The following is a 14,290-nucleotide window of genomic DNA, read 5'->3' as shown; positions in this document are numbered from 1 at the left end:
AAAACCAATGATGATTATCGCTGGAGGGTTAAGAGATGCCACACTGTAATCCAGCAAATGGGAGAGCCAAGGTATCAGAACCAGGGACAGCAACACAACGGATTACACTTGGAGAGGACTTGTCGCAAAGTCAAATGCAGACAGTTTTTCTTCTGTATAAAATCCGCCACATGGATCCAGAAATATGGGCCCCATTTGCTGCAAATGTTTAATGGTATTTACAAGGGGGTGTGCTCACAGCACAATTACACAGAACAGCCTAAAGTCCCCCCCCCCCCCCCCCCCGAGGATCATGAGCCAACGACCCTCAGTAAGGGTCCAAACAAAATAGCCCATCTCTCTGAAACAGTGCTGCCGATAGACAAAAAAAAAAAAAAAGTATACAGCAGCAGGAATAAAAGCAAAAACCGAACACTTACATTTCTTTTAACGAAAATCTGGTGTCATAACTATTACATAAACAAGGCTTTTATGTTAAAAAGTATCTGATTCAGAAAAATACATTTAACAGTATAATACAAACAGTAAACCAAGATCTACCCTGCCCCCATTGCTCCCTATTGTGATTGGTGAATCATGTGCCATCAGCTGTGTATAGAGGTGTTATCTGACACTAATCCTGTCTCCTGTCTGTAGTGATTATGAGACTGCTGAAAAATGTCTTCTGTAAACTAAATAGTTCTAGTTTAAAGACTTTTTGCCTTTTTCCGTTTTATAATAAAAGGAAAAAAAAGGAGACACATTTAACTAAAAAAATAAACACAAAAAGGAGATTATTCACTACTAAGAATTTCTTAAATAATTGAATCCTATGTTGTATAAAAAAAAAAAAAAAAAAAACACAACAAAAAAAAAAAAAAAACCCTATACGCCTCACTGACGATTTTGGAGGTTCGTCAGTAGGAAGAGGAAAATAGCTCAATAGCAGCCCACTGACTATCATGCGAGCCCTGCAGCCAATACAAAGCAAGCGCCTGGAGAACCACCACGGACATCACTGGAGCGGCATTGGTACAGGAGGCACGTATGGGGTACTTTTATTTTACAGTTTGTTTGTTTTTTTACACTGTTGCAGCAGTGGACAACCCTTTTATGCAGTAAGTAGTTTTCTTATGATTCATTTAATTTAAAAGGCATTTTACCTTGATGACCTGTATTTTATAGTGAGGTCCAGACCCAGCTTATTAACAGAAGATAGGGACGCAGCAATCCTGTCCGATCACTGTAGTACTTGACACTGATGTCTATATGCATGCAGTTGTGTCTGCGGGTCAATCAACTGAAGTGATTGGAACTAATCTGTAGTCCCAGACACAGCGGCATTGGACTTGTACTGTGTTAAAGAACGTTGGGGGTCCCAGAGTGCCGCCGTGTCTTTGTTCTGCTCCCTGGCGAGCATGAGGCGTGGTTCTCATACATACAGATCACAGGCCATCAATATAAAATCTTTTTCGTCATACCCTTCTCCACTCCCACTTACGTCTGAAAACGGGTGACTATATTTCCTCTTCAACTTACTCTAGCTGGAACCAGCAGGGCACCGTAAAAGGAGCAGAAAACAGCATTTGAAAGAGTCTGTTACAAGACCGCAAGTGTCGCCCAGAAAGTTCAAGGAAGCAGGAACTCGATAGGAGGATGTAGTACAAATGCAGTGCCAACTGGAAATAAAGCAAGAAAATGGTTACAGCGGCCCATACAATGTCTTCTCATACTGGTAGATCTACAATTAGACCAATTTCACAGGATAGCAACTGAACTAATAGCATAATAGAGCCTTAGAATGCCGTTAAATTAGGCGATGGGACTTGTGGTCTGGCAAGGAATTGTGCCCTTATTGCACTGGTGTGACACTGGCCTAAAAAAGGAATGTTTCTATGAACACTTAGACCTTGTTAGGAGCCCCAAGTTGAACATAAACTGTGATGAGCAGTCTGGTGATGCGGCTTTCATTTGTGAAATAAGTCAAATAAATGTGGCCAATTGCTGTATCCCAATTATGGCAAGACTGCAAATGTGATCTGACCTCATTGCTACATGTGAATCCCCCCCCCCCTACATATAGGCATTATTAATGAGGGCACAGATTACAAACGTGGGCTGATTAAGCTCTTATGTTATTCCCGCTGCTGCCGAGTATTCAAAATAAAGATAGACAGAGAATATAGATATATAGAGAGTTTTTTTTTTTTTTTAAATTTGCCACACTGGACCTTTATTATATTTAGTGCTAATTCTTATGGTCTTTATAAGGGGGTGTGGCTCAAATGATCCTCAGGGGTGTGTCTTTAGGCTGCAATGCATTATTATCCTGTGATCCACACTCCCCGAAGACCATATAAACTAGCACAAAATAAAAAGGACCATATTCTCTGGAACCGTATATCAGATAAAAAAACATAAAGCAAAACTGATTAAGTGAGCAGTTGGAATAAAGAGGAAAAACTTCCCACTTCCGGTTCTCTATAACAAAGACACTGCCATTGGAAGAGCTGACATTTTGACCTTCAACATGGATGACAGGGACACTTTCTGTAACCATAAGCCCAGGTCATCAGAAAACAGGCTGATTAGAAAAAAAAAAAACACTGCTTTATAGGTTTTTATATGTGACCAACTCCAAAAGTGTAAAAAAGAAAGAAAACATGATGTGAAGCAAATGTCTATGGAAACTAACATTGGAGCTTTCAATTTCTCAAAGGCTTGTGGAAAAATTGTAGTCCGCTTTCCCAATCTGAAAATACTTTACCTTTCCATTCTTCTCCCAGTTTGTCCAAACACTATAGAAGCTTTCTTGCCTTTTGATAAACCATGTATAAAATGCATTTGGCAATAGAAAAACATGAAAAAGTGACTAAAGACTGACTGTCAAGACTGACAATTTTTCTGTCATTTGCATAGAATGACTTTTACTAGTAGGGGTTTTCGGAGCTTTAGAAAACTCCGATTTAGACTGTGCATAAAAAAAAAGAAAAGCCTTTGCTATGGGAGCACATGCCTACCGGTAGCAGAAGTCACTGTAGGACTGACAGTGGCATAAGATGCAACTTGAATTAGTGTGGATTGATTTGTAGGATGTGGTCCAGCGACAACCAGTTAGGAGTCTTATGAAACAACTCTTACCTGCCAAAATCTGTGGCTCTTTTGATTAGTATGTCACATTTGTGTTAGGCCGCAACAATGATGTTGCGCCGGGCTAGCCAATGTAAAGAGAAAATAAATTAAAAAAAGGAGACAGATTCTGGCAGGTGGGATATGGTTCTTAGGGATCCTGCTATAGATTACTGACATGACCACTGGACCAGGTCCCGTGAATCAATTCTCACCATCTGTAAATGTAGCCTTTCATCTGACATATGTTTCTGGAAAGGATCCCCTCTGATGGAAAGAAATAGATGTGAGCCAAATCTAAACCTGCATATGGCTAAATAAGGGGTACAGCCCACCAGGTGGAGCCAACACTTTTGCAGCAGAATAATCTGCTGCAAATACTTAACGTGTGCACATAGCCTAATGCTTCCTGCAGGCAATGGAGAGGCCTCCGGAGACCCGTCCACTTGTTAGTCCCTTTAATCTGGCACCATATGTCAGTCTTGGATAGTCGTGGTGTATCACATTCCTTCACTTACACATTACAACCAGAATAAAATGCTGCAGACGCCTCTTCCTTGTATTTGCTCATTCGCACCTGTGCAAACAATTATTTGGCATCAAGCAAATAGCAACAAGCGCATGATGTAAATCCTACCTGTGAGACTACAACTCCCAGTATGCACTAGGCAAAGTCTCTGTCTCAGCTGTAGGAGCACCCTATTACTCCTCATACGGTGTCAATAGCAATTATTTAAAGGGAAAGACGACCGGATCCTGCAAAGTGAGTGACCACGGCATTTCTTCTCAGTGGTCTGACCGTTCTGTACAAACACTGCATCGAAACTAGATTACATTGATAAATGCGCCTGCTCCTGACCCTGCACACCCCCGGTATATTATATCATGCAGATGACTTCCTGCCTAGTAATCCAATTAATGCACAGTGCAGTCACACTAACATGGCCGGCAGCAACAAGCGACATTCGAATCCACAATGCCTCAGTGTTTTATCCCGCTGCAGCCCTTCAGGACGACGTTTCCAATACTGGGCTGGAAACGTGATAATTGAACAATATTCAGTACCTCCAGGATATTAAATATCAAAAAGACAGAAAAAGTGGTAAGAACACCTTTATGCTTCACATATGGATAAATGCTGTACTGACTGCAATTTTACAGCAAAGTACATAGGGAAAAAAAAAAAAAAGCATCTCTGCAAATTGTAAAATTGAAAATCCCACCTTTCTTAATTTTTAGAGTATAGCTGGCTAGGTTATTGGCAGCGGTCGGTTTCCTAGAAAACTACAGAAACTGCAGGATCCTGCAATCCGTGCACACCGACACTGCAGATGCATTAAGCTGCCTCTAAGAAGGCGCTCCTCTCCGGCCAGCAGCGCTACCATGCCCGCTGGTTCCACCTGTCAAATCAAGAGTGCATATCCTGCCCTCCCAGAAATCAGGAAGCTTGGAGGGAGAGGAGCTTGATGCTGCTGAAGAAAAGTTTAGGCCACTCCTTTAAAGGGAATCTGTCAGCTGCTGGCATTGACATCAGGGGCTTATCTACAGCATTCTGTAATGCTGTAGATAAGCCCCCAATGTAACCTGAAAGATAAGAAAAACATGTTAGATTATACTCACCAGAGGGGGCGGTCCGGTGGGTGTCGCGGTCCGGTGCCTCCCATCTTCATACGATGCCGTCCTCTTCTTCCCTTCCTGTAGTGGCTCCGACGCAGGGCAGAGGGCAGAGCAGAATACTGCAGTGAGCAGGCTCCAGACCTCTCCCAACGCCTGCGCACCGCAGGACTCTGCTCTGCCCTCAACAGGGCAGAGCAGTGCGCCTGCGCCGGAGCCACTACAGAAAGGCAAGAAGAGGACGGCATTGTATGAGGATGGGAGGCGTCGGACTCTTCTCCAGGCCCTGGGTACCATGTCTTTGTAAAAAATAGAAATAAAATAAATAGGGATATACTCACCTTCTGGCGGCCCCCAGAATCCTCTCACCTCTCAGCCATGCTGCCAACATCTTCCGCTCCCAGGGATGCATTGCGCGAATGACCTCTGATGACGTAGCGGTCTCGCGTGATACTACGTCAGAGGTCATTGTAGCAAGGCATCCATGGGAACGGAAGTTGCCGGCAGTGTCGCTGAAGGGTGGGAAGACTCCGGGGGCCGCCAGAAGATGAGTATATCCTATATTTTTAACATCCTTTTACTACTGATGCTGCATAGGCAGCATCAATAGTAAAAAGTTGGTCACACTTGTCAAGCACTATGCTTGACAAGTGTGACTAACCTGTCAATCACAATACTTCAAATCGCTCGGAAAGCGCAAGCATTCTGCAAGCTAAAAATGTTTGCAAACCGCGAATTCCCCATGCGTTTTACCAGCAGCAGGTGGCCATTTCCGCAGCATTTCTGCAACGTGGGCACTTAGCCTTAAAGGACATTTCATAACTTTCTCAAATTCTTATGAAAACATTTACAGCACATCCTGCATTGTATACTGTACCTAATTTATTATACATTGTAGGAGTTGGTCCTGTAAGAGAATTGTGTGCCACCATACAGGCTTTGCCTTGATCGTCAGGCCTTGCAACTAATTAAAAAAGCATTTCATTGTTTTATTGAGCAGGAAGCGGCTTGGATTATATAGCAGAGACACTACACACCCATCACTTCACGCATAACTAGCATTAACACTTTCAACCTGGGCACAAGCATCTCTATTTTAGAGATCTAGTTCCAGTAATCCGCATTAGGTCCGCATCACAACCATCATGAACCCTGTGGGTTAACAAGAGTGAATTTCATAGAATGTATAAAGGGTCGCAATGCCTGACCCAAACATACAGCCTCATAGGTGTCCATGACGTTTCCAGCAGTCTGCACACTGGACCGATCCAAGTCTGACGTTGACTATGCAATGATACAACTGGAGGGGAACTATGGCAAATTTTATCCTCGGCTTTAGCACCATTTTATACAGTCAGACCGCTGAATATAGTGAATATATGCAAAACTGCCTTTGCCAACCATCCTGTAGCTCAGAGCCCAATGTCCAGTGATACGAGGGGCATTCATTAAAGATTTCCCCTGAGCAACTTCTATTTACACAAACTGCACGTGTAATGATATACAGGGGTTGGACAAAATAATGGAAACACCTAACGTTTTGGCATCATAATCTTCGAACATGTTATAAACATGCAAACCGTGACATATGGTAATGTTTTGTAGTTGATTATTTGTGTTAGGTGGTATGTGTATGTAAATTAACTGTTTGTTTTGCAGAATTGTAAGAACATTGATGAGAACCTGATACCAATGGCAGACCTCTCGGATTTTCAAAGAGGCCAAATTGTTGGTGCTCGTATGGCAGGCACTAGTGTAACAGAAAGTGCCAGAACGCTTGGCGTGTCAAGAGGTACTGTCTCCAAAGTAATGACTGAGTTTGAAAGAGAAGGAAAAAACGTCCGCAGCAAAGCACAGGTCCGGCGGAAAATCGAAGTTGACTGAGAGAGACCGTCAGACTCTAAAGCGAATTGTGAGAGAAGATCGCAAGACCACAGCTCCGAAAATCACTGCTGAGCTCAATGAACACCTACAGAACCCAGTTTCCATGAAAATTGTTCGTCGGGAGCTGCACAAATCTGGATTCCACGGAAGAGCTGCAATTAGAAAACCGCTGCTCTCAATGACAAATGTTTCCAAGCGTTTAGAGTGGTGTAGAAACATTGGTCCCTCGAGCAGTGGAAACATGTGATTCTCAGACGAATCATAGTTTACCCCATTTCCGACCGAGTGTACGTTTGGAGTCAGCCGAAAGAAGCATTCCATACAGACTGCCTTCTCCCAAACCGTAAAACATGGCGGAGGTTCTGTGATGATCTGGGGTGCTATTTCGTGGCGATCCACCGGGCCAATGATATCCCTTCATGGAAGAATTAACAGCAGAGATTATTTAGGCATTTTGGGCGACCAAGTGCATCCTATGGTTCAAGCATGGTTCACGGAGGGGAACGCCATCTTTCAGGATAATCATGCACCAATTCATACAGCTAGAATCGTTAAAGCATGGCACAAGGAACATTCTAATGAAGTTGAGCATCTCATCTGGCCCCCACAATCCCCAGACCTCAACATTGAGCATTTATGGTCGATTTTAGATATTCAAGTTAGACGTCGATTTCCGCCACCATCGTCGCTCAAAGAACTGGAGGGTGTTTTAACTGAAGAATGGGCTACAATTCCTTTGGAAACAATTCACACCTTGTATGAATCCATACCTCGAATAATTGAGGCTGTAACTGCCGCAAAAGGTGCACCTACACCATATTAAACTAACTTTTGTTGATGTTTCCAGGTCCTTCGATTATTTTGTCCAACCCCTGTAAGTTTCTATATGTTACATGCCAATTTGCAACTCAGAACTGATAGCTGTCTTGATTTCACAGGTGTTGAAGTGGTGTGAGGTTTGATAATGGACACAATGGAATACACAGCAGTCATCAAGTGCCTTTACTTGAAAGTCGATGAGATGAAAGAGGTCTATGTCTCTGACCGCTCCTTTATTGTATCTTTTGCGTGTTCCTCCTCATCTTCCCCTTACTGTTGGGGTTCCTCAAGGATCGGTTCTAGGCCCCCTCCTCTTCTCCTTGTACACTGCCCCTATTGGTCAAACAATCAGTAGATTTGGTTTCCAGTACCATCTCTATGCTGATGACACCCAATTATACGCTTCTTCTCCTGACATCACGCCAGCCTTTCTAGAAAACACCAGCGATGGTCTAAACGCTGTGTAACATCATGTCCTCACTGTATCTGAAACTGAACCTGTCAAAGACTGAACTCCTGGTGTTTCCTCCCTCTACTAATGTACCTATACCCGACATTGCCATTTCTGTGTGTGGTTCCACTATTACTCCCCAGCAACATGCCCGCTGTCTTGGGGTCATGCTTGACTCCGAGCTTTCCTTTGTCCCCCCCCCCACATATGATCACTGGCTCGCTCTTATTATCTGCGCCTCAAAAACATTTCTAGAATTCGACCTTTTCTTACTTTTGACTCCACAAAAACTCTTAGGCTATGTGCACACGCTGCGGTTTTGGCCGCAGCAGTTCTGCAGACAGTGTACAGTAGCATGTTATCCTATGGGATTTACATTCTGCTGTGCACATGCTGCGGATTTTTAACTGCAGAAAAGCTGCGGTTTTGAATCCGTAGAAAGAATTGACATGTCAATTGTTTCTGCGGATTCTGCTGCGGTTTGCCATCTATTCCATTGTCCAGGTGGCAAACCGCAAGGCAAAACCGCAGGCCAGTCCGCAGGTCATTTTACCTGCGGTTCCGCAGATAAGAATCCGCAGACCAATCCGCAGTGTGTGCACATAGCCTCTGTTTTTCTTATTCATTCTCGTCTATTGTAACTCTTCTAAATCGGTCTCCATCTTACCAAACTCTCCCCTCTTCAATCTGTCTTGAATGCTGCAGCCAAGATCATATTCCTCACCAATCGTTACACCGTTGCCTCTACCCTGTGCCAGTCATTACACTGGGTACCCATCCACTCCAGATTCCAGTACAAACTTATTACCCTCACCCACAAAGCTCTCCATGGCTCAGCACCACCATACATCTCCTCCCTCGTTTCAGTATACCACCCTACCCGTGCCCTCCGTTCTGCTGATGACCTGAGGTTAGCATCCTCAATAATCAGAACCTCCCACTCCCGTCTCCAAGACTTTACACGTGCTGCACCAATTCTTTGGAATGTACTTCCCAGGTCAATACGATTAGTCCCCAATGCTCACAATTGTAAGCGTTCCCGAAGACACATTTATTCAGACTGGCCTACCGCCTCAACACATTAAACAATCTAACCCTGGGTGGCACAGCCAAAAGTTTTACCATAACCAGGTTCCCCACATCATGTTCCCACATGCTTTATGCATCCATTAGCCCTCTGTGTCTGTACTGTTACACACTTAACATTACGGCTGGTCCAAACAATCAGGGCAATTGTTACCACCCACCTTTCTTGTCTACCTTTTTCCTCAGACTGTAAGCTTGCGAGCAGGGCCCTCATTCCTCTTGGTATTTGTTATAATCTATGTGATTGTTATGCTGTAATGTCTATTGTCTGTACAAATCCTCTCTGAAATGTAAAGTGCTGCGGAATATGTCGGCGCTATAGAAATAAAATGTATTATTTATTATGGTGATGATTCCCCATCATACGATTTAGTCAAGAACTGGCATCGTCAATTCAAATGTGGTCGGTCTTCGGTACAAACAGTTCCAATTCCAGGGCGACCCTGCTCTGCTATAGATGAACACACCATACACCAAGTGGAGGTCGCCATTTTGGAAAATCGCAGCTTATCCATTCTCCACCCTAGCCCAAAATGTCAAGATTTGTGTGGGGTTTGTGGAAAAAATATCATCCAAGACCATCTTCACATGCATAAGGTGTTCACTCGCTGGGTTCCCCAGCTGCTCACACCTTTCCAGAAGCAGGGACGAGTCGAATGCTCTCAGGCTCTATTGACGATGTGCCATGGAGACCAGGACTTTCAACAGACTGATCACACAGGATGAAAGCTGGGTTCATCACTGTGATCCTGAGACTAAAGTATAGTTGAAGCAATGGAAGCATCAAGACTCACTGCCTCCAGAGAAGGCACGTGCTCAAACCTCTGCAGGCAAGGTCATGCTCACAGTATAATATTAATGGATTTCCTAGCAAAGGGTTCCAAGATCACTGGGGCATACCGTATTTTTCGCTTTATAAGACGCACCCCAAATTTTGAGCAGAAAAATAGGAAAAAACTTTAATAAAATGGTGGTGCTTCTTACAGTGTAATCCAGGCATCTTACTGCTTACCGCTCTGTCCCCCGATGCTGCCGGGTGCTGGTGCTGCCACCGCCGCGCTGTGTCCCCCGATGCATGGGGGCTCTGCCGTTCCATCCCTGCTTGCAATGCCCTGTGCGGTGGACTGCTTCCAGGAAAATGGCCGCCGTGCAAGCGCAGATTGAGATCTCGGCACTGAAGTCTCGGGAGATGACAGCTCGGTGGCGGCAAGCACCGGACACCCGCAGCGGCAGCACAAAAAAAAAAAAAAAAGTATATCTGCATTGTAAGACGCACCCCTATTTCCCCCCCCAAATTTTTTTTTTTTTTTTTTGGGGGGGGGGGGGGGGGGGGAGTGCGTCTTACAAAGCGAAAAATACGGTATTATGCTTCTCTGCTGCGGAAATTGCGGGAGGCCATCAAAACCAAGAGACATGCCTTGCTCACCAAAGCTGTCTGCCTTCTGCAAGACAATGCACCAGTTCACCACTCATATGTTGCCCAAATGGAAGCATGCTCCTGTGGCTTTGAAATTCTACCGTATCCCCCTTATTCATTCAACCGCACAACATCAGACTTCCACCTCTTTCCAACAATGAAGTTATTTTTGAAGGGCAAGTATTTTCCAGATGAGACTGATTTCCGAAGTCACAACGTGGCTTTTGGAGCAACCTGTCAACTTATACAAGCGAAGTGTTTACAGTTGCTTAAAGAGATGGGAGAAGTGTGTCCCTAGGTGGCACCTATGTAGAGAAGGACTAATAACTGTGCAAAGTTTAATTGCTCAGTCCATAGAAAGTGGGTCAGGGGAAATTAATGAATGCCCATCATACTGGGCAACTCTATTATAACCAGCAGCCTATAGCCAAGGTTTCTCACAGGACAGGGTGGTAAATCCACATGCATTTCAGTGTGAATTGCAGCAGATAAACAATGACAGAAATTATGTTAAGTGCTAATTAGCTTTCATGTCAAATAAATGTAATCAGGGATGGGCTAAATATAAAACTTTAAAAGAGCCAGTTGTCCGAGAATCAGGAGACAAAACCAACAAGACATAAAATACAGGCACATCCTGTTCAGACACCTCCTTATAAAACGACCACTTATGCCCTTCGGGGGAAGGCCACTGGTGACCAGCTGATTGCAGACACTCAAATGCAGACACTCAAATGAAAGTCATAGTCATATCCTAGAGATATGGGGACAACTTGATTATTTTTGGGCACAGGGAATCTGTCACCCCATTTTTGGACTATAAGCTGCAGGCACTGCCATCAGGGGCTTATCTACAGCATTCTGCACACCCTATCTTTAGCATAGGGTGCGCAGACCGTGCGCTGCGCCCTTTTGACAGTGCTCCGAGCGGACCAAAATGCAACATGGTGCGTTCGGCGCACCGTCAAAAGGGCACAGCGCACGCAAAATTCTACTAGCGCACGGTCTGCACACCCTATGCTAAAGCCAGGGTGTGCAGATCGCATGCAGCCGTGTGAGATACTAGGTGGAGATGACCGGAGGGGGCAGGGCTTAGCAGCGGTGTGCGCTGCTGGCAAAAAAACGCTAGTCTGAAACTAGCCTAAGCCCCTGATGGCGGTGGCTGCAGCTTATAGTCCAAAAATGGGGTGACAGATTCCCTTTAAGTAGGCACTTCTATTTAAATAGTGTCTATGATATTGATTACCTATATTTACAGTAGTCCGTCAATATCAAATCGGTGGGAGTGCAAAAATAGACACTCCCAACAAAACAGCATTGCTCCATACAATGCGTTCTGGCCATTCCAAGAGAGAGGAAGCTGAGCTGCAGTACCGGAGAACTACCACTGCACGGTGCATGATGCTGTGCGGTTACGGCTCCGTACACTGTATCTGGCCACCGCAGTACCTGCAAACAACTGATCGCTGGCAGGGGAGGCCAACAGCGTTTTGACATGAATGACCCACCTTAAGAATAGGTCATCAAAATCAAACCTTTAAGTTTTCGTGGGTGTTTGGTGTAAGTTATTACATTTTACCATTTTATAACGTCTTTGTTTATTTAATTTATCACTCTTCTCTCTCTTCTAGTATGTTCAGAATACAGTAGCAAAATATTATACCCAGATCAGATTAGTTTATTAGAAAAAAGCAAATAGAGTGATATGAGCAATATATGTAATCCCCACCTTCCCAGGCCAAGAGGTTCATTTAGGGACACAGAGTCCCATTCTTTCCAATTAAAAGGGTGATCCAGCATCAACAACCCATTCTCATATACCCCATTAGAATATTGGTAACATTGTGGTGGTGGGAGGGGGGTCCTTTTCAGGATTCTCATCTCAGCCAGAGTAGGTATTGTTGGTAAAGACTGCCTCTCACTACAGAGGATCTGTCCCATTGATGTGAATTGACACTTAGGGTACCGTTACACCTAGCGACTCACCAGCGATTCCGACCAGCGATATGACGCGGTCAGGATCGCTGGTGCATCGCTGGGTGGTCGCTAGTGAGCTGCCACTCAGGCAGATCTCACCAGCGACATCGCAGGGGACGGGGATCGCTACTTACCTGTCAGACGCGGCAATCCTGCGTCCTCCCGCCCGGCTCCACGCGTCGCTCGTCGTCACAGCAGGAAGCGCCGCAGGAAGTGGACGACGAGGAATGGTCCAGCAGCTTCTCGCGCGATCAGCGATAGCCAGCGGGGGAGCCGGTCGGAGGTAAGTATCACATGCCGCAATATCGCTAGCAATATCGCTGTAACGTCACTAAATCGGTGACTTTACAGCGATATTGCTAGCGATATCGCAGTGTGTAACGGGGGCTTTAATTTCTTCATTTCCTCAATGGGGGTGCTGTCAGCAGATTACAACAGATTGCAGGGGGTCAAATATCAGTTTATTGTCCAGGCCCTTTCTACCAAGTAGTGATTGTACACAGCGGAGAGTCCCTTTAAAGAGGTTGTCAAGGCTTGGGGTTCAAGCCTACAGTCACAATTTGCATACTTGTGGTGACATGATCACCTGCTCCTGGCAGTGCCTAAGATGTCCAGGTTCAGCCAGTAATTGCAGGTCCGACCGACCGTTGGCCCTGATATTTCAATCTGAGCACAGATGTATGGAACCAGACTAAGGAAGAAAGTTACATGACTACTATAAAGATGATAAAATTATGATTAATTTGGCAGAGGGCTCCACCACGCATAATCCCAGTGTAGTCATCTTTGAGAAAGTGATCCGGGACTGGTATAATAAAAGAAATATATATTTTAAAACATTTTATTGCGCTTTACGGGACAATGGTGTAAACACCTTGATGCACAGGGCTCACAGACTATAAGGCTATGTGCACAGGCTGCGGTTTTTGCTGCGGTTCCGCTGCGGTTTTGGCCCTGCGGAACCACAGCAGTTCTGCAGACATGGTACAGTACCATGTAACCCTATGGGTTTTCAAAACCGCTGTGCTCACGCTGCGTTTTTTTCCGCAGCATGTCAATCGGTTCTGCAGATTCCGCTGCGGTTTCACACCTTTAACATAGTAGAGGTGTGAAACCGCAGGTCACTTTACCTGTGGTTTTACCTGCGGTTCCGCGGGAAAAAACCCGCAGATGAATCTGCAGCGTGTGCACATAGCCTTACCTGGACAGAACGCTTTGGTTCCTAATATTAGCAGCCAACTATGGGAGATGTACATTGCCGCCAAACACTGCTCCTCACACCCAATAATTATCTATACAGGTCAGGCTTGATCAATCACTTCTGCCTCCACTCTGTTCTAAATATGTCAGGTAATCCACAGCAGATTGCTTCCCACCCATATTTAAAGGATTGTGAGGTCAAATAGTGTTACTTATTTTAATACCATCTGCCAAAATAATAACAGCGCATAGGTTGTACTAATGACACATGCCTTGACCGGTCAGCACAATCCGATAACTTGTGGATAGGATCAGATGTCTCTGTTTACAAGCGAAAAAGAAGCACTTAGTGCCGATAACTAGGCTGGGCCATCAGCGGCCGGGCTCAATGTCACATGTATATTTCTCAATGCCACACGATACCGCAGAACTCTTCACATCTCTATAGACTGGACGGCGGTATGAAAAGTGAATGCAGATGCACAAACAAAAAAAAAATTACATCTATCCATGGGGAATTCAGAAGCAGGTGGTCACTTGACGTGCAGCGCCACCACTGGAAGAACAAAGTATTACATATAGCTGCTTATCTAATGCAATGACGTACCCATTTGAGGACTGTCTCTATTGGGGTCTTCTAGCAGTCGACCACCCACCGATTAGAAATACAGAGCATAGTCAAGTGACATTTGACTTCTTTAATAGTTGTCCTTAGTTTAATATCTTACCATATC

General features: G+C 44.7%; 1 protein-coding gene across 9 annotated transcripts in view; it reads right to left on the bottom strand.

Moving 5' to 3' along the window:
- HUWE1 (HECT, UBA and WWE domain containing E3 ubiquitin protein ligase 1) overlaps positions 1–14,290 on the bottom strand; it is a 234,366-nt gene that overhangs the window by 216,865 nt on the left and 3,211 nt on the right. For 8 of the 9 annotated variants that reach the window (XM_073590843.1, XM_073590850.1, XM_073590848.1 and 5 more), the window contains exon 2: positions 1,519–1,658. The gene's annotated coding sequence lies outside the window, so the exon portion shown is untranslated. Of the gene's footprint in view, positions 1–1,480; positions 1,659–14,290 lie in introns of all 9 variants that reach the window. The other variant, XM_073590844.1, reaches the window with a different exon arrangement.

The sequence above is a fragment of the Dendrobates tinctorius genome, unplaced genomic scaffold (genome assembly GCF_039654945.1).
Source record: "Dendrobates tinctorius isolate UK_male_01 unplaced genomic scaffold, ASM3965494v1 ptg000120l, whole genome shotgun sequence".
Lineage (NCBI taxonomy): Eukaryota > Metazoa > Chordata > Amphibia > Anura > Dendrobatidae > Dendrobates > Dendrobates tinctorius.
Note: the sequence above shows the minus strand (reverse complement) of the source record. Positions and strands in the feature narration are given on the sequence as shown.